Source organism: Gracilinanus agilis, chromosome 6 (genome assembly GCF_016433145.1).
Source record: "Gracilinanus agilis isolate LMUSP501 chromosome 6, AgileGrace, whole genome shotgun sequence".
Classification (NCBI taxonomy): Eukaryota; Metazoa; Chordata; class Mammalia; order Didelphimorphia; family Didelphidae; genus Gracilinanus; species Gracilinanus agilis.
This window is the reverse complement of record NC_058135.1, coordinates 39572424-39596941: the sequence shown is the minus strand read 5'-3', so window position 1 is coordinate 39596941 and position 24518 is coordinate 39572424. Positions and strand designations below refer to the sequence as shown.

The following is a 24518-nucleotide window of genomic DNA, read 5'->3' as shown; positions in this document are numbered from 1 at the left end:
CACTTACCAATAGATAAATAGGATCTGAAAAAGCAGTTCTCAAAGGAGAAATTCAAGCAAAAATCAACAGAAATAGGAAAATCACTAATAAGGGGAAATAAATACAAACTAAAACAACTCTGAGGTTCTACTTCCTACCCATCAAGTTGGCCAAAATGGCCAAAAAAAAAAAAAAAAGAAAGAAAGGAGAGGAGAGGAGAGGAGAGAAAGCCATAGTGGGAGGGCATAAAAGAGTTGTAATAAGCACACTAATGCACAGCTGGTAAAACTGTGATCCAGGCACTTAAAATAATTTGCAGCTATATCCAATGACTTCTACCCAAAAGAGATTTTTTTTTAAAGTAAAAGGGCCCATATGACCGAAAATATTTATAGAAAAATTTTTATAAGAATGGAAAATTAAGGGGTGTCCATCAATTGTGTAATATCTGGATAAACTATAATATGTGCATATAACTGAGTATTGTTCAAAAAAAGGACAATTTCGGAGAAACATGGGAATGTGTATGAACTAACAGAAAAAAGTGAGCAGATCAGTAAACAATGTATACTATAACATTTAACATTGTAAAGAAAAATAATTCTGAAAGGCTTAAGAACTCTGATCAATTCAATGACCAATCATGCCTCCAGATGACCAAGATGAAACATGCTGGTCCAAATCCTGAGAGAGAGGTAAAGTTAAGGAGACAGGAGATGAGGGAAGGTTGTCAATAGGGGGCCCCACCTCCAACAGAGGAATAGAGAAGAAAGCAAAGATCACTGAAGCATTTTTTTTTAACAGAATAGAAGGAAATAGAAGTTCAGAAGGAAATACAGAGAAGCAGAAAAGCTTTGAGGAGGCAGCTAGGTGACTCAGTGGATTGAAAGCCTGACTCAGAGATGGGAGATTCTCAGTTCAAATGTGACCTCAGATACTTAACTGTGTGACCCTGGGAAAGTCATTTGGTCCCCACTGTCTATCTAGTCCTTACTGCTCTTCTTGGCTCTACTGGAACCAATTCACAGCATTAATTCAGGACAGAAGGTATGAGTTAAAAAAAGCTACATAATAAATGTATTATATTTTTAATTAAAATTTCTTTAAAAATAGGAACTGTTCAAATATTATCTCATATATTCTATTTTACATATGAAAATGTTCATGTTTTTGTCAGAATTTTTAAAAATTTAAACAAATAAGATGGTAGCAAATACTTGTTTGTTTAATCAATCATGGCACATTTCTGAAAAAAATTCTCATTTTAAAGACTTAGATATTTCTAAAGCTCATAAAAGGAAACCATTTGCCATGGCCAAGTACATTTGGTTTTACTCTAACTGAACTCCAATCATCACAAGATTATCTTATGAGAATAATACTATAACAAGCATTTGAAACTAAGGTTTTAGAGAACAGAATAGTAACTGATTTGTTTAAGCAGTCAACAAACACTTATTTAACACTTACTATGTCCTACACACTATGCTAAGTTCTGTGAATACAAAGGCCATCTCCCTCCCCCCCCCCCCCAATGGTACAAACAAGCTATATTGAAAATAGTCAGAAATGGAAGGCACACGGGGTAAGGAGGACTGAGAAAGGCTTTTTGTAGAAGATAAAACTTTTAAAAAAGGAAGGTTGAGGAAAATTTCTACCTTAAGTTTGGAAGCCATTGATCTACTCTTCATCATATTTATTATGCTCATCCATATGAACCCTCTACCTTCTCCTCTTTCATTAAGCCCTGCAGAATCCCTGTTGTCTTTGAACAAAATGACCTTCATATTGGATTTTTTCCTCCCACAATCTCTAAAACCTGGATCTCTTTCAGAAGAAATGCATCCCTAGGGATCTTCTACTATTTACTCCACTTCTGTCCCACCCATACACTGGTCAGGGAGAAGTGATCATGCTTATTGCACCCTCACTGCCACTTCCACACCTCCCCCGCAACCCTTGGCTCAGTCACTCAGCAACTTCACTTCCTTTGACATTTAACTAAAAATATCACCCAATCCAGATTCCAGCAGCAGTTATCCGCCAGGGCTCAAATTCGTTCCCTTCCTGTTTCAAGAAGTTCAGTACATAATCCACAATCTTCTAATTTCCTAACCCCTTCCCTAGTACTTGGGGACTCCAAAGGATATGTTTATAACCTCTCAAATGCCCTTGCTTTTTATTCCCTGGTTCAACCAGCTTTGCTTCAATGATCTTCCCCTTCACTCTGCCTCAGTAGCACGGCGGAGTTATACTCTTGATTTCATTATCACCCACAAGTCTTCAGCCTTCACAACCAAAACCCCTGGGAAGCCTTTGACCATAACCTCCTATGGGCAGCTAAAGGGTACAGCTGATAGAGCACTGAGCCTAGAATCATAAGATCTATGGATCAAATCTGGTTTCAGACACTTGGTGCCTGTGTGTTACTGAGTAAGTCATTTAACCCCACTGTACCTCACTTTCCTCATCTGGAAAATGAGTGCTTATCTCACAGGGTGGTGAGGCTAAAATGAGATAATAATTACAAAATGCTTTAAAAACCTTAGATGCTAACTATGTTTGCTATTGTCTTTATGCCTTCCTCAACCTGAACAGTTAATAAAATGTATTCTAGGAACTTCTCCCAAAACTCGAGTCATTCCACATCTCCCTGGTTTCCAAGGCCATCATGTCTGCTCTGATCTCACTTTCTTAAAAATCTTGGCCCTATAGTTGCCAAGTAAAACCTTACACTGTCCTCTACCCAATGATCCCTTGCCCCTAGTACTTGCCAATTATCTTTCCCAAACCTCAATTCTGACTACCTGCCACACAGTTCTTCATCACTGGATACTAGTGAAAGTTTATGTAAGTCATATAGTTTTAGACACACTATAAATTTCAACTGGGCCCTCAGCACTGCTCACGAAACCTTTTATCTATTCTTCTCTGCTTTTATCTATTCTTCTCTGACTGTACTTTGTTTTTAAAACTTCTCTTATAGTTTTGTTTTGGAGGGTGGATGTGGAGAGTGTATACATACCACACAATATCTACCAGCTTCAAGAGGACAGGGACTTGTATTATCTAACTTCATGCCATCCCTGATACAATGATCTTGCACAGAAGGCACTGAAATAAATGTCTGTTTTCTAAAAACTGAAGTCCAGAGCAGCCTCTCCCTTCTTTGAACTCTGCTTATAATTAGTTCTCTATTACCCAAAGCATAGCCCCAGTCTCAAAACATAAATCCTTATTTGTTATTTTAAAGTCCAAAAAAATCAGAAAAAAGCAAAGTTGTTAAAATTCTGACAATCAATAACAGAAGCTACACATTTATGTCAATCAATAAACATTTATTAAGCACCTACTACATTCTGGGAACTATAGATATAAATATAAAGAATAAAACAATTCTTTTTCTTGAGGTGTTCACATTCTATTGGGTAATACAACAGGTATATAACATGCATATACAGAATAAGTTTAGAGAATAAATACAAAGTAAGGAAGGAAGCCAGTCGTTGGGGGATTCACAAAGGAGCTATTTGAGTTGTGACTTCTTTACACAGTCATTTTCCATTAGATGTTATACATTCCTTGTTAAGAGAATTTCTTCCTATAAAGTAAAATTTAAAATGTTATTTTTTAAGTAGTAAAGATTTAAAATTTTCATTTCCTTAGTTCCTAAGTGCTGTCAGAGAAAATAAGATTAACATTTTGAGGGGCAGCTGGGTAGCTCAGCGGAGTGAGAGTCAGGCCTAGAGACAGGAGGTCCTAGGTTCAAACCCGGCCTCAGCCACTTCCCAGCTGGGTGACCCTGGGCAAGTCACTTGACCCCCATTGCCCACCCTTACCAATCTTCCACCTATGAGACAATACACCAAAGTACAAGGGTTTAAAAAAAAAAAAGATTAACATTTTGTACTCTGTGATTGTGAAATGGGAAACTTCAAGCCAAATATGCTTTTTCATATCCTCCTATTGTGTAAGAAAGCATACTAATACCAATTAAAGTCTTAACAAGGAAGTTGCTAAAATGTAAGCGCTAACCATGTAATATCAGCAGTTCTCTGCATCTTGTGATGTACTTGCAGTACCCATATGACCAACTAAATGATGACCAATTAACGGTAACTGAGAAATAATTAACAAAGGACCAAAGTATTTATTCCCAAGATATGTACCTTAATTCCTCTAATAGCATAGAATCACAGATATACTGCTGGAACCTCAGAAACCATCTAGTACGGCCCCCTCATTTTACAGATGAGGATACTGAGGCCCAGAGAGGAAGGTTACATGTTACTAAGGTAGAATATCCTCAATATGTACAGTTTACCTTTAAAATGGTACTGGTATTTTAAAAAGATCTTTTACTTCAAATTTCTTTTCAACAACCACTCCTTTACAGAGCCACTGAATCTCAGTGTAGGAAGGTACTACAGAGCCATTGACCCAATCTCCTCTTCAACACAGAAGCCAATAGCTTTCCATGACCAGCCCAGTGAGGAAAAACATTATCATCCAAAGTTAACTAACCATTCTACTTTTAAATCATTCTAATTGTTGTTAGGAAGTTCTTCCTTATATCAAGTCTGAATTTGTCGCCTTCTACATGGCAATCCGTTAATGCTCAAAATTTTGCCACTTCCTTCAATGCCTTCTTCTAAACAATTTCCAGTTTTATTAATGTTTTTGATATAGGGTGGCACTCAGAACTGAATACAATACATACTAAATATGACTTAACTTGTTTTAGCATGTTTAAATGTCTTGTTTATAAATTAGAAATGCCAAGAGAGAAATTTTAATCACTTCAATTATCATCTAATTTTATAATCTAACTACATCTTGCTCTTTAAAGTATGATCTGACTTTCAGCCTTTAACTGACTTCCCAATCAAGAAATATCTATAAAAGAGTTAAGGAGAAAACTGGTTAGGACACTTCCCAGATCACAAACGGCCTGATTACACACTTGAGGCAGCATGGCATAGTGGTACAGTGTGGGACTTGGGGTCAAAAAAGAGATGGGTTAAATTTCTGCCTCTGACACTAGTCACAACCTCTTTCTGGAAAGCATAAATAATACAAGGTATACCTAGAATCATGGCAGGCTAGCTCAATCATTGGCCAGCTGCTCAAGAATCTACACAAGATCTTTCTTGCCTCCCTCTCAAGTTGTACATGTTGTATCCTTCCAGTGTTCATTTCTATTTTTATATTTCCAGCCTGTCTCACAGTACCCTGCATGAAGTAGGTGTTTTGCAGAACTGAAATCATTAATCTCAATTTAAATTATGGTAACAAAGTAACTAACTTTGACCAGAGATCTCACTGGAAGCACATATCCCAAAAGAGACCAATGATAAAAGAAAGGTCCGATATATGCCAAAATACTTACAATAGTACTTTTTATAATCTGAAAAGTAGAAGCAAAAAAAAAAAAAAAAAAAGCCCATGGATTGGAGGATGGTAAAACAAGCTTCTGCCATGAAATAGCTTCCTCCAAAGTTAACATGATCTTAGAATCAATATTGTATATTGGTTCATGATAGGCAATGAGGTAAGTGACTTGTCCAGGGTCACGCAGCTAGGAAACGTCTGAGGTCACATTTCAACCCAGGATCTCCAGTCTCTAGGTCTGGTTTGCAACCCACTAAGCCAACAAGATGTTCCCAAAAATTCTTTTTTTATTTGTTGTTGTTTTTTTAAAACCTTTACTTTCAGGTTTAGTAATGATGAGAAAAAATTGAAGCTAACAGTGGAAAAAAGGTTAGAATTAGAGTCAAAAGACCTGGATTCAAATCCAAGCTCTATCACTTACTATTTGTATGACTTTAAAGCAAGTCACTTAACCTCCTAGGTTTCAATTTCCTTACTTGCAAAATGAGGAATTTACTTGAGATAAATTCCAAGGTAAATCTATAATTTTATCATCTACAAATACTGCAATAATACAAGTTACTGCAACTGTATCATCTCATTACTTAGATCTATTTCAATTTCTTAGATTCCTTTCATTATTCTGAAAAACTACTTTTCTATCTTGAATATAATATTTAAGTGTTTGATCTTGTCTACATGATACACTATATTTCTTCTATAAAATGTATCATGAAGTGACCACGTATGTATAACCTATATAAAATTGCTGACTTCTTAATGATGGGGGAATGGAGAATTTGTAATCAAAATTTTTAAATAAACATTAAAATTTTAATTAACTTAAAAAAATTATCATTAAGGATAAAAATGGACTTCTGTTGTACTTCTTTACATTCTCCCAAGTTTCTATGCTTTACTTCACTGCCTACCTTCCCACAGACACTTGGAAGTAGACTGCTGACCCAACAGATTTCTCTTTTAAATGGCTGTTTAAGGGGAAAAAAACAACTTATTAGATCCAAATACTGGGCAACTCTTATGTATGAAACATTAAGCAAAAAGGAAATTAGATGGCAAAAATAAAACTTATTTTATAATTATTTAATACATATAAGCCAAATCCTTACTTACTAACAGAGCTTATTTTGCTTCATATAAAGGAAATTTTGCTTTGTGTAAAGGACATTTTTATGAAATTACTAAGCTTAGACCTGTTATCCTTTGTAGTATCATTATAACAGTAAATTCAAAAAGCAAGTCTCAAGATCTCATTTACCCATATGGTACATTTACTTCAGTCATAATGATAGGACTCAAAACAACATAATAAACCATATTGAACTCTGATGTGTCACAGACAAAGCCACTCAAAGAGGTGGAGGGGAATAAGACTGAATATTGAATGACCACAAAGGATTAACAGTGATATTCTGGAAGGCATTTGGTCTGCTGCCACTGGAGAGATGCTCACTGAAACTGCTCTACTCATCTGGAAGTATACTTAGGTTGACTGACACCATGTCACCCAAGCAAATATAACACCAAAAAATGGCAACAGTCAAGCCAAGCCAACATGCACTTATTAAGTGCTCGCTATGTGCCAGTCAAGTCAACAAACACTTATTAAGCAAATAGTATGTGCCAGCCCTATGTGTTAATAAGCTCTGAGGAGACAAAGGCAAAAGCTAGTCTATGTACTCAAGAAGCTCACAGTCAAATAAGGCATAATATGTAATCAACAAAGTACAAACAATGCACCTTAAAGATAAATTGGAGATAATCACCCTAGATGGAAGGCATTAGCATGAAGGAGAATAATAAAAAACATCTTGTTTTAGAAGGGATTTGATGAGACTTCAAGGAAGCAGTGATGAGGATGAAGAGCATTCCAGCCATGAGAGATTGCCAGAAAAAAATTGGAGAATCATAAAATGGTGCAAGGAATACAAAGGAGGAGAGAATCACTGGATTCCTGGGTAAAGAGAATGGAATATGGGCTAGAAAAGGAGGAAAGAGCTAGCCTGTGAAGCTTTATAAAACAAAGAATCTTATACTTGATCCTGGAGGCAATAGGGAGCCACTGGAAATTAATGAAACCCCAGGCTGAGGGGGTGGAAAGAGTGCCACGATCTGAATTCTGCTTTAGGAAGATCACTTTTATGGCCACGTGGAAGATGAGAAGAAAATTAAGTTAGGGAGGACAAGTAGAAGGCTACTGCAATTGTCCAGGTTTGAGGTAATGAGAGAATGTATACCAGGATGATGACAATGTGAGAAGAAAAGAGGGAGAGAACATGCAAGAGAAGTTGAGAAGGAAGAAATAAAAGGTCTAGGTCACTGCCTGGAAATGGGAGAGTGAGGAATGAGGAGTCAAGGATAACACCTCGCTTATAAGCCCAGTTTACTTATTAAAAAGGAAGAGAGGGCAGCTGGGTGGCTGAGTGGATTGAGAACCAGGCCTAGAGATGGGAGGTCCTAGGTTCAAATATGACCTCAGATACTTCCTAGCTGTGTGTCCCTGGGCAAGTCACTAGACCCCCATTGCCTAGCCCTCACCACTCTTCTGCCTTGGAACCAATGCATAGTATTGATTCTAAGGTGTAAGGTAAGGATTTTTTTTAAAAAGTAAGGAAGAGAGGATGATTTGGACAGAAAAATAATGAATTCAGTTCTGGACATAGTGAATTTAAGATACCTCTAGGGTACCCAGTTCAAACATCCAAAAGCAGAGCAGGCAGAAGCCATTCTTTCAGGATACAGTTAAAGGTCTACACACAAGAGAAATTAATCATAGTTCACATTTTTATAGTGTGTTAACACAGTACTTTCCTTACAACAGTAGTACTGAAGGTGATATATTATTTCCTTATTACAAATGGAAACAGATGCTCAATGACCTTAAGAATTTGCCTACCATTAAAAAACAAATTTGTGTCAGAGCTATAATTTTCTGATTCCCAGTACAACTCTTATCCATTACAATACAGTTCCTTCCTATCTTTAGGAATAACAAAAGGTAGCAGCACCAAATTATAATGGCTGACAATCATTAAAAGCATTAGATAGAGAGAGCTTCCTGCTGCATATGTTATGCCTCAAGTGCAAAAAGAGTTGCAGAAGGAGCAGGAGACTGAGTCAGGAGTTTGCAGTTCTAGAATTGGCTCGATCACTAAGCAGCTGGGAGGCCTAGGACATGGCTCGAATTCTCTGGACTTCAGTGTCCTCAACTATAAAACAAGTGACTGGACTGGATGACCTCTAAGGTCCCTTTCCCAACTTAAATGCTATAATGCTACAGTAACATCAAGCTATTGACTCAAAGGGTACTTTCACATATACTGTGAAAAGTGCTGGTGTTTTCCAATCACATCACACAGGACAGGGAGACCTCTTTGGAAGACAATAAATAGAGTAATGCAGCCTCTTCACTTGTCCCTGCATACAGGGAGCAAAGATTAACCTATTTCATTATTTTCCAGGACATTTCTGGAAACCCTTCCATAGCCCACCCTTAATAGAAAGGGTCAGACAAGGATGGTAACCGTGTGTCCACAAAGACACAAGAAGGCATTACTAAATTCTCCAACAACTATGATGTGAGCCTGGGCCTCCACAGAAAACAGGAAACACTTTTTTTTTTTTAGAACAGTAATATGTCCAATATCCAAGTGCTTATAAAATAGGGAACTGATTCCAAATACTGCCCAGATCTGCCTTGGCTTTATTCAATACATCACCCATCACTCACGGTATCAATATTGCTGGTAATCTCCCACCTCTTATTCTCATTTTTTGTACAATAACCAATAAGCATTTATGAAGCACCTACTTTGTGCCATTCCTTGTACTAGAAAATGAGGATATAAAGTCAAAAGAAAATAGTTCCTGCCCTCAGATGAAAAAGCCCATATTCCAACAAGGAAAAACAAAGTGTCCACAATATACAGCTATATACAAAGTAAATATAAGGTTAGAGAACATGGGAAGGAAGACCCCAGGGAGGGGATGGTAGGGACTAGGAAATGGCTGGTATAGAAGATGGCATTTGAGCTAAACCCTAAAACAAACAAACAAACAGAGCTTCTAAGAGGTTGAGGTAAAGAGGGAGTATACTCCTGGGATGAGAATAGTCAGAACAAGGGCACAAACTGGGGGGATGAAGTGTCATGTGAGGCAGCAGCAAGAAAACAAGACTAATATGGTTGAACAACACAATTCATAAAGGGACATAACGTGTAAAAAGGTTTTTCAGCTTCCTTTTATGTTTTGTCTAGCCTCCCAGATTATAAATTCCTTGAGGGCAGGGACTTTTTAAAAATTTGTATCTGCCATTACTTAGCAAAGTACCTGGCACAAAGAAGGAATTTAATGAATGTTTATTTAATTGAATTGAAATTGTGTCTGAAATTTCTAGTTTCTCTTTTGTATACATTCTATTTCTGAAAGTCCGAATATTCATTTTATAAACATTCATGAACTACATTGAGCTAGGTTAGGTCACTGAAATATAAAGACAAAAGTTAAATGAGGACACTCAGAATGCATGGAGTTGATTGATACTACTCTACCAGAGTATATGTAAATACAATATAATTTGGGGGACAACTGGTGAGATGGAGAAGGTTCATGGAGGCACCATTTGAGCTTCATCTGAAAGGGAGAGGTAAAATTATTTGAGTAGCACCCACTTGAAGGCAGGAAGGAGATGAAGGGCTGAATACTGAGAACATCCTTATTCTTCTTCATCTCCCTTCTCGGCACTTTCAATGATACTTGGAGTCAAATCAACGAGGTCTGTGAGTGGCGCACACTGTATGTACATCACTGGCCCCTGGAGGCTCAGAACCATCACCAGATCTTAGCACAAAATAAACATTTAATATGCCATGGAATTGTCAGACACTGAAAATGAACAATATAAACTATCATTCAAACTCTTCTCTACCCCCTCCCCCAAGCCCCAGCATTTTGAATCCTAGTTACATGCTTTTACTTTGAATTCTGTTCAAAATTTGGGCCAGAAAGGCTACAGATTCCTTCACTTGGTTATCACAGGTGAACAAATATTAATTATAATGTTTAATGTCAAATGTTTACAAATTTCACAGACAGTTCTATTGATAGGTCCTCATTCAGAAACCCTGAAATAACTGAAACAATTTACTTTGAAGGACAAAAACTAGTTCATTTGAGGTGGCAATTATTGTGATATAACAATTGAAGTGGTTATTGGTTATTCATCTAATAAATTCAAACTATAAGCAAAAATATATGTTTGGGGAAACACTGAATATAATAAAGATGTACAAAAACAGTTAATGATTTTAGGAACTTAAAAATATTAATCTGAACAGAAACAAATATTTTATGTGTTTTACCTTATCATATATATAACAATTTTAAAATGTTATAATATTATTTTAAGTATGCCTGCTGCCCAAGAGCAGACGCTAACCCTGAAAGCTAAATTGTTATTATTTCTATCATGTCCTGATAGTACAAAAATCACCAATCTTCTAGCAGGTAATGCCATCCCCATTATGAGTAGAAATACCAGACTTTTAAATACATTTGCCTGAACTCATAGACTTCATACCTGAATCTAAATGTATCTAACTCTACTCTGTGATTATCACAAAAAAAACCCTTGGAAAAAAATAACAGAATTAGACAATATAAAGATTTCATAATTGATGGCTCCCTTTCCATTCCCAGTCTCATTTCATGTTGTTCACCTCATAAACATCTCCATGCCTAGCAAGAAGGTATACATTCTCATTACATCTCTGACTTAGAAAGCCTATCTTCTTTCCAAGCAGTCTAGGTGTACCCATGTACACACAAGGCTTTCTCAAACCTCTCCAATTGACAGTGTTCTCGTTCTCTCTCTCTCTCTCAATCACTTTAATAATCCTTTATTATCAGTGCAAGGGTTATAACCCTTAGTAGTATATAAGTAACCCCAGTGTCTGGTACCTGGCACATGATAAGCACTAAATGTTCATTAAGAGTTAACTCTGAGATTCCTTTATTCACCAGTAGTCTTTCAAAGCCTAAGTTAGTACTCACTATCACATCAGGGCAGATTTATATAGAGCTACAAATAAATCTAAGACCTGATCCATATCAAAATTCACTGGTAAACCTAGAAAAAAATCATAGAAATTCATTATAAGAATTATTTTTCATTATTCATTCAGCAGAGCTAAAAGTGTTTTGCCAGTAAACAACTGAAACAAAAACAAAAAACAAAGTGTTATTCACAAAAAGGCCCCTGAAAAATACAATCTGAGGAAATTCTAGATTTGTTGATTATATTAAATTACACACACTTTGGAAAGAGACTTCTTTGAACTGATCAAAGTAAAGTGAGCAGAACCAGGAGAACATTGTATATAGTAATGGAAATATTGAACTGTGAAAGACTAAACTATTATCAGCAAAACGAGGTTTTAAGATAACTCTAACGGACTCATGATTAAAAATGTTATCCGCAACTAAAAAAAGGAATTATTGGTATATGAGTGCAGATCAAAGCATGCCATCTTCCACTTTATTTTCTTCATGATTTGTTATTGTGTGTGTGATATGTGTCTTCCTGTCAATAGCATGGGGAACATGGAAATACGTATTGCACAAAAGCACCAGTATAACCTCTAACAGGCCATTTCCCATTTCAGGAGGTGGAGGGGAGGAAGGAAGGGAGAGAATCAGAATTGCAAAATGTCAGAAAACAATTGTAAAAAACTATTTCTAGAAGGGCAGCCTATGTGGCTTAGTGAATTGAAAGCCAGTCCTAGACACAGAAGGTCCTAAGTTCAAATCTGGCCTCATGCACTTCCTTAGCAAGTCACTTAACTCTTCAATGATTAGCCTGCTCTTCTGCCTTGGAAGAGTAGAGGTTTAAACAGAAAAGTAGAGGTTTAAAAAAAAAAAAAAAAAAGGAAAACCAATTTCTATATGTGCATTAAAAATAACAATAAAGCTTTAAAAAAATTACATACACATACTCCACTACCACCATCACCGTAAGCCTCAGACTAAAGCTCTAATTAGAGATTCTAGTCTTGGGAAACCCAGTGGGCACTCTGAGACAGAGTTAGAGAAAGGATTCCATCTTCTAGAGAACCCAATCAACAAACCATGTTCAAGGCAAAACATTTTTAGTACTTTGTGTATACTTGGAATACATATAATACAGTCAAGTGGCTAAAGTACTCAACTGGATATATACTCCATAATCACTTATATGATGCAATTTCTGAAACCAACAGTCAACTCTTGCCATGAAGACGTTTTAATAAGAGTAAAAATACAATTTTCTGAACTTAGAAGAGAGGAAAGGAATAATATTATAAATAGGTGATGGAAAGAAGTACAGAAAACAATTTTAACTAAGTTCTTTAGAGATCATTTCATCTAATGCCCTCATTTTAGAGATTACTATTATTGTATAGATTTAAATTTATGATATAGCAATCAAAAACAAAATGTACTTTCTTCCTTCATAATCATTATTAAAGTAAGATAATGTTCAAATTAAACATTATTAACTAAAAGACAGAGAATATCCTTTGGGAAAAGGGGCCTATGAACCTGATAGGCATGATAAATTTGCTTTTGTTTATTCACATATGAATAATGAGATTGTATTCTGAAATTTTATAATTCTTAATCTCATCTTCAGCAATTTCATACACTACCACAAATACTGATACTTTTAAATGTCAAAAATATTTGCATCCTTCCACATCCAGAGAAGAATTATGGGAACAAAAATGCAGAAGAAAAACATCTGATCGATCACGTAGTTCAATATGGATACGATTAGGGTTTTGATGTTAAAAAGATCATTCTATTGCAAATATGAATAACATGGAAATAAGTTTTGAACAATAATACATGTATAACACAGTGGAACTGCTTGTCACCTCTGGGAGGGGGAAGGGAAGGGGGGGCAGAAATCATGAATCATGTAACCGTGGAAAAATATTCTAAATTTAAAAAAAGAAAAATACATTCAAATAAAAAATAAAAAAATAAAATGAAATGAAACCAGCCTGAAAATTAAGGGGGTGGGGGAGTGGGGCATTGCATCCAGAGTCTATAATGGCTTACTCATTTCCTGAGAAAAAATTAAAGGCCATAATACTACTCACAATAAGTAGAGTCCTTTGAATGTCATTAAGATTTACTATACTGACTGATAAAACCCAACAGCATGGAAACAAACTTTTATACTTTTCTTGCTTTAAAAAGTACTTGTAAAGGGGGCAGAGCTAGGTGGCTCAGTGGATTGAGAGCCAAGTCTAGAGACAAGAGGTCCTAGGTTCAATTTGGCCACATACACTTGCCATTGGTGTGACCCTGAGTTAACCCTTATTGCCTAGCTCCTGTCTATCTTCTGCCTTGGAACCAATACACAGCATTGATTCTGAAATGGAAGGTAAGAGTTCTTTTTAAAAAGTATTTGTAAAGGGAGCAGCTGGGTGGCTGAGTGGATTGAGAGCCAGGCCTAGAGATGGGAGGTCCTAGGTTCAAATCTGGCCTCAGCCACTTCCCAGCTGTATGACTGTGGGCAAGTCACTTAACCCCCATTGCCTAGCCCTTACCACTCTTCTGCCTTGGACCTTGGAGCCAATAAACAGTATTAATTCCATGATGGAAGGTAAGGGCTTAAAAAAAATGTATTTGTAAAGCAAACTACACATTTGGAAAATAACTACAGAATCAGAACACACTTTCCAAATGTATTGAAAAGTACAGACATAGGCATTTAGAGAAGAAAAGTATACCACTTTAAAAAATAACTTTTAAAAATCTGTAGGCTAGTTTTTAAAAAATAATTTTTTTAAAGCTCTACAATTTACTAAACTGATGTTCTGATATAACAAACTACCCAAACAAGATCTCACTGAGGTAGTAAATATATTTGCAGTCCTATTTCCCCTCTTGGTTTTTTGCTGACTACAAATGATATTTTAGCATTTCAAATCTTAAATTATATGACTCATATGCACACATAATTGCTATCATCCTCCAATGCAACAGTGGACCCTATTTGGGAATAAAGTAACAACTCAAATTTATAGAGACTTTTAAGGTCCACAAAATCCTTTCCCTTTAGAAGGTCTAGGAGGATCTTTTTTTTTTTCCTTTCATTTTTAAAAAACCCTTAGAATCAATATCAATACAATGTATTGGTTTCAAGGCAGAAGAGTGATAAGGTCTAGGCAATGGGGGTTAAATGACTTGCCCAGGGTCACACAGCTAGGAAGTATCTGAGGCCAAATTTGAACCCAGGACCTCCCATCTCTAGGCCTGGCTCTCAGTCCACTGAGTTACCCAGCTGACCCCTCATTATCAGAATTCTTATGGTTAAAAGTCAGTGATATGATCATGGTAATAGCTAACATTTATACAGTGCTTACAATATGCCAGGCACTATGCTAAGCTCTTTACAATTATTTTCTAATTGATCCTCAAAACACTGGGAGGTAGGTGCTATTATTATCCCCATTTTACTGAGGTGATTTGCCCAAGCAATTTGCCCAAGGTCACAGCTATTGAATGAGCCTGGATTTGAAATCAGATCTACCTCACTCCAGGCCCTGACCTCTAATCACTTCACCACCTAGCTGCCCAATACAAAGGTAGCTTTTATAATTTTAAGAATATATTACTTAGGGGCAGCTGGGTAGCTCAGTGGATTGAGAGTCAGGCCTAGTGATGGGAGGTCCTAGGTTCAAATCCGGCCTCAGACACTTCTCAGCTGTGTGACCCTGGGCAAGTCACTTGACCCCCATTGCCCACCCTTACCACTCTTCCACCTAGGAGCCAATACATGGAAGTTAAGGGTTTAAAAAAAAAAAAGAATATATTACTAAAACCACTATGAAAACAGTTATATCAAATAATATCAAGTACATGAATCAGGGATATATGTATCCCCATTTTACAAATTGAGTTCTTCTAGATACTCTTCTCAACCTAACCTAATCTAAATTGTTAAAATTTAGATTTAATCCACGTATGTAAAATAATGTGGCACATAATTATTGTTTAGGAAAAAAAAATCAACCAAAGCCTAAGGGCTTAATTTGTTTCTGTTCCTGATCAATGAGGCCAACAAGATGTCAGACTAGGCTTTCCCAAGTCCACACTCTCAAACTTACCCCCTTTCCCACAAAGAATTATGTGCCAGATGTATAGCTGAATCTACAGGTAAAGGAACCTCAATAAAGCACTCCCCCAGCAGCCTCCAAACTCCTGGGAGGGATACACAAACTGATCTTGTGTTTAGGGCCTATTTCAGGATCCTCTTTCTGCAGAGACTTTACCAAGCTCTCTACCTCCTGCATACCTACCACCCCTCACTTCCACAACAAGTAGCAGGGATGGATTCTGCCCACTTGCATGAAGAAGGGAACATGGTGGAAATTGCAAGCCCCTGGGCCAGGAATTCCCCAAACCTGGAAAAGCATTGTGCATTCAACATAGGTTGAGATGCCATGGTCAGATCTGCATCTGACATATGAAGATCATTCTGACAGCTGAGTAGAGGCCAGACTGGGCAGAGACTAGTGGGAAGCGGATTCACCAACAGGCTATTGCAACAGTCCTGACAAGAGGTGATTCAGAGCCTGCACAAGTGGTCTACAAAGGTAAAAGCAACAGACTCCAGTCACAGATAGGATACGGTGGAAGGAAGTAGGGACAAATTGAGAATGTGAAGAATCAAGGATGACACCTAGATTTCAAGCCTGGGTGTCTGGAAAGGATGGTGACTGTCTCAACAGAAAGAGGGAAGTTAGGAAGCCTGATAATCAGAGAGATTACAAAGTAATCTTAATATTACAACACCTAGGGAACCAATGCCTGATGAAACACAAACTCTTATGGAATCCCAAGAGAAAATGTAATGACAAGAAATTCTGTAATATTTCAAAAAAGAAATTAAAAATAAATCTATCAGAAGTTTTAGTTCTGTGCAATAATTTTAAAAACTCAAAAAGTTGAATCCACCAGAGTTCTTGCAAGTAGAAATTAGCAAATTTGGAAAGTAAAAAATACTAAAGTAGAAGAAAATTTAGTAAAAGAAAAACAAAAGGCAACAATGTCAAATACATAATATCTATATAAGATGAAGTCACTGACCTTGAAAACAGGATGCTCTAGAGAATATGGCCAATCAAAAAACCTGAACACTATAATGCAAGAAATAAGAGAACATTCCCCAGAATTTCTGAATATAGGAAGCAAAGCACCAATCAAAAGAATCTAGAGATCATCTCCAGGGGAAAAAAAAAGGCCTCCTGCTTCAAACTCTAAGATATATAGTGCTTAAATGGGACAATTCTGGTGGCAAACAAATTTCATAAGTAGCTAGAAGAAAGACCTTTAAATCTAAAGAAAATGAAATTATAATTACACAAAATTGTTCCACATTTCCTAAAAACCACAGAAAGGAATGGAATAGTATATTCTAAAAAGCAACAAAATTTAAGCTACAAGTTTGATCTACCCTGCACACCCAAGATTATAAACATCAATGGAAAAAGATGACATTTAACAAAAGAGAAGTATTTATTAGAGGCATCCCAACAGGGGGAAAAAAAGAATGAAGAATAATTTAACCTGCAAACAATTCACATACCAGAAATACAAAAAAGATAAATAATAGGGGAAAGGGGAACTGGGTGGCTCAGTGGATCGAGAGCCAGGTCTAGTGAGTGACAGGAGGTCCTAGGTTAAATATGGCCTCAGACACTTCCTAGGTATATGACCCTGGGCAAGTCACTTACCCTTGCCTAGCCCTTACCACTCTTCTGCCTTTGAACCAATACACAGTATTGATTAGAAGGTAAGGGTTTAAAAAAGATAAATAAGTATAAATACTAAGGAAAGAATAAGTCATGAAATAAATTATCCCATTTTTGGAGGTTATTTATGTGAGAGAAACAATCAGATAGATATATAGCCACACTGACCTTCATGGTAAAAACAAAGAGAGATCAATAATAAGATAGGTTTTTTAAAGGTACACAAGGAAATAGAGATAAAGAGAATGTAAAGAAACAGAAGAAGTGAAGGTAAAAGAACATAATTAAAGTACAAAAATGTCTAAGTATCTAGATTATGATGTAGTTAAGTCTGATTCAGCAGCTTTATAAAAAGCTGACACTGATATTTGAAGAAGAGAAGATTCTTTTAACAAAGTAGCAGAGAAACAAATCACTTAAGAGGACCAAACAGCAAAATGTTAAGAAGGGATCTCAATGATCATTTTAATCCAATTGCCTCAATCTACAAAAGAAAATTAGTCTCAGAGGGGTAAAAGGACCTCTACAAGGTCACAAAGCTAGTAATTATCAGAGTTAAGACTCTTGAATGCCAGGTCGAATTTCACACATTATCTCATGAAACATTTTTCTGGGCTTTCCCTAGATTATAAGAACAGTTTTCAAATTCTCCAAACCCTGAGATTTTATCTCCGACAAATCTAAGTTGCTTTATCTTTCCATGAGCCAGGGTTTTTTAAACATCTAACCCAGGGATCGGCAACGTATGGCTCTTTCTGCAGGAGCCATAAAGTCCATTTTTTTTCAGGCGCTGTTACAGGAGCTCGCACTGTGAGCACTGTACGGCTCTCACGAAATTACATTTTAAAAAATGTGGCATTTATGGCTCTCACGGCCAAAAAGGTTGCGACCCCTGATCTAACCTATTAGCACTGAATCCTTTAAAAATGTTAATGACAGGATATTTAAAAAATATCCATTTAATCAAAGCTCTCAAATTGGGAAACAAATTTATGATTTTTAAAAATTAAAATATTAACAGCAACAACAGCTAACATTTTCGGTTTATAAAGCACTTTACATATAGTATCTCGGTTTGAATTTCATAACTCCAGCTAATATTGTAAGTGTTGTTCTCAATTTACATATAAGGAAACAGATGCAGAATGGTTATATAGTAATCCAAGGCCACCTAGATAAACTGTGTTAAATGCTGTACCATGTGGCATTCAGAGCCCCCCTTGGTGGAGAGGGGCAGTACATAGTGGATGAAATCTTTAATCAAATGATGAGAATGCTTATCAGTTAGTAAAAGAAGCATTTGTTAAGTACCTACTATGTGCCAAACACTATGTGTTGAGGGTACAAATAGAAAAGAGGGAGTCCCTACCCTCAAGAAGCTTACAAACTCCTGGGAAAGTGAAACATAAAATAAGTAAATATAAAACATATAAAAAGCAGGATACAGATAAAGAGATGGAGAATCAAGAAATGCTCTCCAAGGAGGTGATAGAAAAGTAGGGCTTCTAAGCCCAAGAGATGAAAGATGTATCCTATAAAAAGCCAAAAGATATACTTCCCCCTTCTTCCTCTTCCTTTTCCAGCAGCATTAACAGGAATTTGTATGCATCCTAGGGCAATAGGGTATCCCTGAAGCTTCTTGAGTAGAAGAGTTCTACAGGAATATCAATTTAGTAGCTGTGTTCCAGGGTTCAAATCTGAGCTCTGACACTTGCTAGCTGTGTGACCCTGGGCAAGTCACTTAAGCCTAGCTCTTCTACTTTGGAATTAATACCTAGTATCAAAAGACAGAAGTAAGGGGTTTTTAAAAACGTATCAGTTTGGAGAGAAAGGGACTAGATAATAGGGCACTACTAGCTCAGAAAATATTGCCAAGAGAGCAAGCTAATGAGATACTGAACTAGGGCAGTTGTGGAATGAGTGTTGGTAAGAAGGGGGACAGCTGGGAGAAATGTTGAGGTAACTAAATCAATGGGACTTGGTAATTAACTGCATATTGGGGAAAAGGTGGAGGAGGGGAGTAAAAGTGACAAGTCAGGAGTAATTCATAAGAGAACAGGGCCGTTGTGAGAATCAGAGAAAGGAGGAATAGATTTGAGAGGAGTAAATGAATTGTGATATTTGGCAGGTAGCTAGACCTGAAGGACTAGTGCTCAGAAGACATGAGGGTATGTAAATTTAGGAGTATTTGCAAGATGATGATAGTTGAAATCATGGGAACTGATGAGATCAATGATAAAAAAAAAGTAGGCCTAGTCAGTCAACAAGCATTTTTTTTAAGTGCCTACTCTGTGCCAGAAGCTGGGCTGGAGATCCAAAGAAAGGCAAACAATAGTCCCTTCTCTCCAGAAGCTGGTGAATATTCTCCCATGAATAGGTAGGATAGTGCATGGGTGAGAATCCTATAAAAAAATGGAGCAGAGAAGTAGGAAGAAAGCCAGGCAAGAATAATGTCACAAATACCTAGAGAAGAGAGATAAAGAGTATGTGAAATGCTTCAAGAGTTGTCAAAAAGGATGAGAACTGAGAAAAGGACATTGGATTTAGCAATTAAAAGATCAATGGTGACTTCTTAGAAAGGCAACAAGCATTTATTGGAAAGAGTCAAATGATGGGGATAAAAGCTGGACAACAAGGAGTTGAGTAATTTGAGGTGAGAAACTAAAGGTAGTGAGTAAAAGTTTTTTCTAGAAGTTTAGCTGTGAATGGAAGGAGTAAAAATAGTATGACAACTTGAGAAAATGGTAGGATAAAGTGAGGGGGTTTTAAGGCTGGGAGAAATAGGGACATATCTGTATGCTGCAAAGAGAAATCAATAACAAAAAAAAAACAACTAAAAAAGAGATTGTAAATTAGGGTTACAGAAGCAATGATTAAAGGGGCAAGTTTTCAAAGTTGATGAAACCAAGGAAACCCCTAGAGGGGTTTGAAGAACTCCCATTTCCTCTGAGCCCAGAGCCCAGAATAAGAGAACTTGATAAATAATTTTGAGTTGATCTGACTTGTGGAACTCAATGGAAGAGGGGTTCTAAAGGAACTCTAATCAAGAATGATTCCAATTGTTGCAATTAGGAGTTGCTAATTATATTTAGAAATAATCCATTTGAGCAATACTATTTTTTGTATTTTAAATTTTTTCTTTGTTAATGAAAATTTCAATATAGGTAGAAATAGAACTAAAATTAGTCACAAAGAAACAGTCTGGCTCTACATAACATCCTAATAATTAAAGCAGTTGGAAAACAAAAGAGCTGTTTTGCTAAGTAGTGAACTTATCATCAAAAGTATTTAATCACAACCTGGACTACAATTAGTCAGAAATGTTATTGGGATTCCTGCACTGAGTGGGAAATTGGGCCAGAAGACCTGAAAAACCCTTTTCAAACCTACAATTCTAAGACTTATATAAATGAATTATTTTTAAGATTGGTTAAAATCTTAATAGTCAACAATCCCTAGTTTTATTGGTTCAACTTTTAATTTTTTAATTTACAATATGTATAATACATTTAGAAGTGATAGACATAAATCAGGTAGTATCAAGATGCTGCCTTCAGAATTATTCCTGATAACATTAATCTTTTCTCTTATGCAGGCTCAAAGATAAAAAATTGATCACTGGTCATTTACAACCTAAGAAAAACTGAAAAAACAAAACAATAGAGTAAACAATTGATCTGCCCCTAATTTTTCTCCCTTCTGACCAGTCAATCTGTATTTATTTACACTGTGCCAGCTGTGCTACAAAGAAAAGGGAAGAGAATCCCTGTTCTCAAGGAGCTCACAGTTTAATGGGAAAGAAAACATGTAAACAACCTATGTGTAAGCAAGAAATATGCAGCATAAATTGGAGATAATCTCAAAGGGAAGTCACTAAGAAAAAAGAAAGCTTCCTAATTACTTCTACCAGAAGGAATTCATTAGTCTTCCTTTCACTGGTCTTTACAATCCATTTCTCAGAAGTCAGAACATCATGTTTTCTCATTACTTACTTTTGCTGAAATGTTCAACATTATATACCTGGACTCGAATTCGACCCATAAATATCACCAATAAAAGAAATCTATACTGTCACAGAGCTAGAGACAGAATGTCACCAAAAGAATATGGTATGTCATTTATTCAAAAGCAACTTTAAAATCATAATATCTATCAAAGCCAGTGATTGGCACATAAGAGAGGTCGTCTTTACCTAGCTCTCGCAGTAACGTTATGCCACGCCGTATATGCCCCCCAAAAAGTAGAAAATAGATTAATATTTTAATTTCTAAATTAATCTGAGGAATATTTTGCTAAGGCTATAAAAAATAGAACTAGAGAGGAAGAATTTCAGTAGTAAATCTGAACGTACACATTTAAACTAGCTTTTTAAGTCAAATTGTGGGTATCAGATCTGAGCGCATAAGCAAATCTTTCTGTGTTTGTGATGCAATCCTAACCTGGAAATGTGCTATTAAACTTACAGGAGGAAAAAAGGTATATGATTTTACAAAAAAAAAAAAAAAAAAAATGCAATCTATAATATAAACATAGCCCTAATGAATTCGTGTAAAATCATTAAAATCTGTTTGTTTATTCGTCTGACTCCTGGTCACGTTTCAATGAAAGGTAATTAATTGTTTAAATTCCCCCCTGTCTCCGAGAAAGGACGGGAGGGAAAGCGGGTTTAAAGCCCCGGCCGCATCCAGCCCAGGTCACGGAGAGGGCGGCCGGCAGTGCGTCCATTGTACTGGGACCCCGCAGGTAGATGCCCCGGGGCGAGGAACGTAGGGCAAGGGGGGGCAACCGCCCGCCTCGCCCAAAGCCCAGTCGAGACCCGACTATCCCAAGGCCGATGGGCCCAGCCTCCCCGCGTCCTCCCGTCCATCCCTGGAGGAAGCCCCGCCCGGCCCCGGCGCGCCTACGCTGGGCCGAAGCCGGCCTGCCGCGCCCGGGGGGCAGTCCCTGGCTGACACTCACCGCGAAGGCAGGCGTGCGGGCGAGGCTCGGGGGTCCGTGGGCCCGGGAGGCCGGACCGGCCAGGGAGCTACTCAAGCGCCGCCGCCGCCGATGCCGCCGATGCCGCCGATGCCGCCGATGCCGCCGCCTGCTCCTCGGCCACCACCCCGCCTCCAGCCTCCGCCTCGGGCTCGGCTCCCGGTGCCTGCGGCCGCCGCCTCCGCCTCGGCGCTGCCCGCGCGGCGCCTCCTCTCCATCAAGGCCGAGGTCGGCCCGAGGGACAGTCCCCGAGGGTGACGGCTTGGAGCCGTCTCCTGCAGCGGCCGGTGGCCATCTTTAATTCTCCTTCTCCTCCTCCTCCTCCTCCTCCTCCTCCCGCTGGCAGGCTGGCTAGGGATCCTCCTCCTCCTCCTCCTCCTCCTCCTCCTGCTGCTGCTGCTGCTGCTGCTGCTGCTGCCGCTCCTACCGCTCCGCTCCGGCTCCTCCCGCAGCCCGCCTGCCCCTCCTCCTGCTCCTCCTCCTCCTCCTGCTCCTGCTCCTCCCGAGCCGCCGGGGGCAGCGGTACCAGCACCAGTACCCTCCTCTCCTCCTCCTCTTCTTCTTCCTCCTTCTCCTTCTCCCCCTCCCTACCACCAGCTCCGGCCCCGCTCCCCTCTGCACCGGTACTCCCCCTTCTTGGCCACCCCGACTCTCTTTCCGCCGACTTGAGCGTGCGATGGCCCTTCTCCCTGCCGGCTTTGACCTTTTTGGTTTCACATCTTTCGCCCATCCCGCCCCCACTCCCTTAAATGCCCACTTATCCTTTCCTTTCATCTTATTCTCCTTCTACATCTCCTTCCCCATTCCCACCCCCTACTAGGCCCTTCTCGGCTACTGGTACCTCCCCACTTCTCCTACCATTTGTCTTCTATCCAATTTTCAAAGATGACTCAACCCAAAGATTGGGAAAGGTCCCCCAGCCTTCTATTCCTATTGACCAGTCCCTATCTCCAGCCGCTGGTTATTGTTAGAAATTAAGGTGCCACAAACAAGGCCTAGCTGTGTGACCCTGGGCAAGTCACTTAACTTCCATTGCCAACCCCTTACACTCTTCTGCCTTGGGTGGAAGGTAAGGGTTTAAAAAAGATTAAGGAAAGAACTTGCAGGAAGCAGGAAATTTAGTAGTTTCACCTTAGCTAGAGTAGGAAAGTGCTCCCTGCCATGACTGGACATCATCTTGATTTCTACATTGGCTACTACTACAAGATTCTAATCTAGTAGGGGCTATGTCCAGAACCTGATCTTTTTTTTCCCCTTTCTCTGACCTATGCAGATAAAATGAACTTTGAAGGCCCCATCTTTTTCATTGAAATGAAGCCCATAATAAACTCAGTTGTGGGCCCACCTAACAAAGATGGATGGACTACTCATTGTTCAGAAGCTAGTTTACCATAGGAAGAGTTCAAGACTTGGTCAGTTTTGTACATGACAGTTTTGTCAGTGTTGGAAAAGAGGGGAGTCATCTGGGTTGACTACTTTAAACTGGCTTCTTGGTGGGGTAAGGCAAGTTGGATAAAAGAAATTATATGGTTCTATAATTATGGATGAGGAAACTCCCAGTAATTCATATCACCTGCTCTGCACTTCCTAATCCTAAAATTGTCCCTTTACAGTGATTAACAAAACCAGTTTTTCATACACAGAGACACTGAAATTTCTGCTTTTACTCTACTGAAAATTAAACAAGTTGAAATTCCCTTTTCTTTCCTTCAGCCAACTTTGCTTGCCTTAGTCGGATTTTAACAATTTGTGATGATTTACTTTCTCATGTTGCTGGGTAACTGCAAGGTTCAGTATTGCTGACACAGACTATCCTGTGAGCACTTTGGGGATTACAGTGCCTGCTGCTATGGGGAAGTGAGCACCAAGGAAAAAAAAACCACCTTATCTCCTCAGGGCAATAAAAAGTCTGACTTGGAAGGTGTCCCATTACCCTCAAAGAGATGATACATAAAAAGTAATATTCTAAAACAAAGTGAACATTCTACTATCAATAAAATGGACTTGTAGTTAAAGGTTCAAATTTGAGGCTTTCATAAGGGTTATTTTGGAAATATACTCAGAAAATAACAGAGTATATTCTATGAAACCAAGTGGCCAAAAGCAATCAGTCAGTCAATCAGCAAACATTTATTAGATGCTTACTGTACTAAGCAGTGGGGATAGAAAGGCAAAAACAACTTCTACCTTCAAGGAGGGTATATTCTAATGAGGGAGATGACATGTAAATAACTAGGTATATATGAGACATATACAGAGTAGAAAGAATCTAACCTTAGAGAGGGATACATTAGTTGGGGTGGAGAGAGAATAAATGGAGGAAGACAAAATGCTTCTGAAGAAGATGGAGTTTGTGTTGAGTTTTG

The 24518-nt window shown here is 38.1% G+C and overlaps 1 protein-coding gene across 1 annotated transcript in view; it reads right to left on the bottom strand.

The window, feature by feature from the left end:
- Positions 1-22442, bottom strand: part of WDFY3 (WD repeat and FYVE domain containing 3) — a 325051-nt gene extending 302609 nt beyond the window's left edge. Inside the window, exon 1 of the mRNA XM_044681612.1 lies at positions 22135-22442. The gene's annotated coding sequence lies outside the window, so the exon portion shown is untranslated. The remainder of the gene's footprint in view (positions 1-22134) is intronic.
- Positions 22443-24518: the final 2076 nt, after the last annotated feature.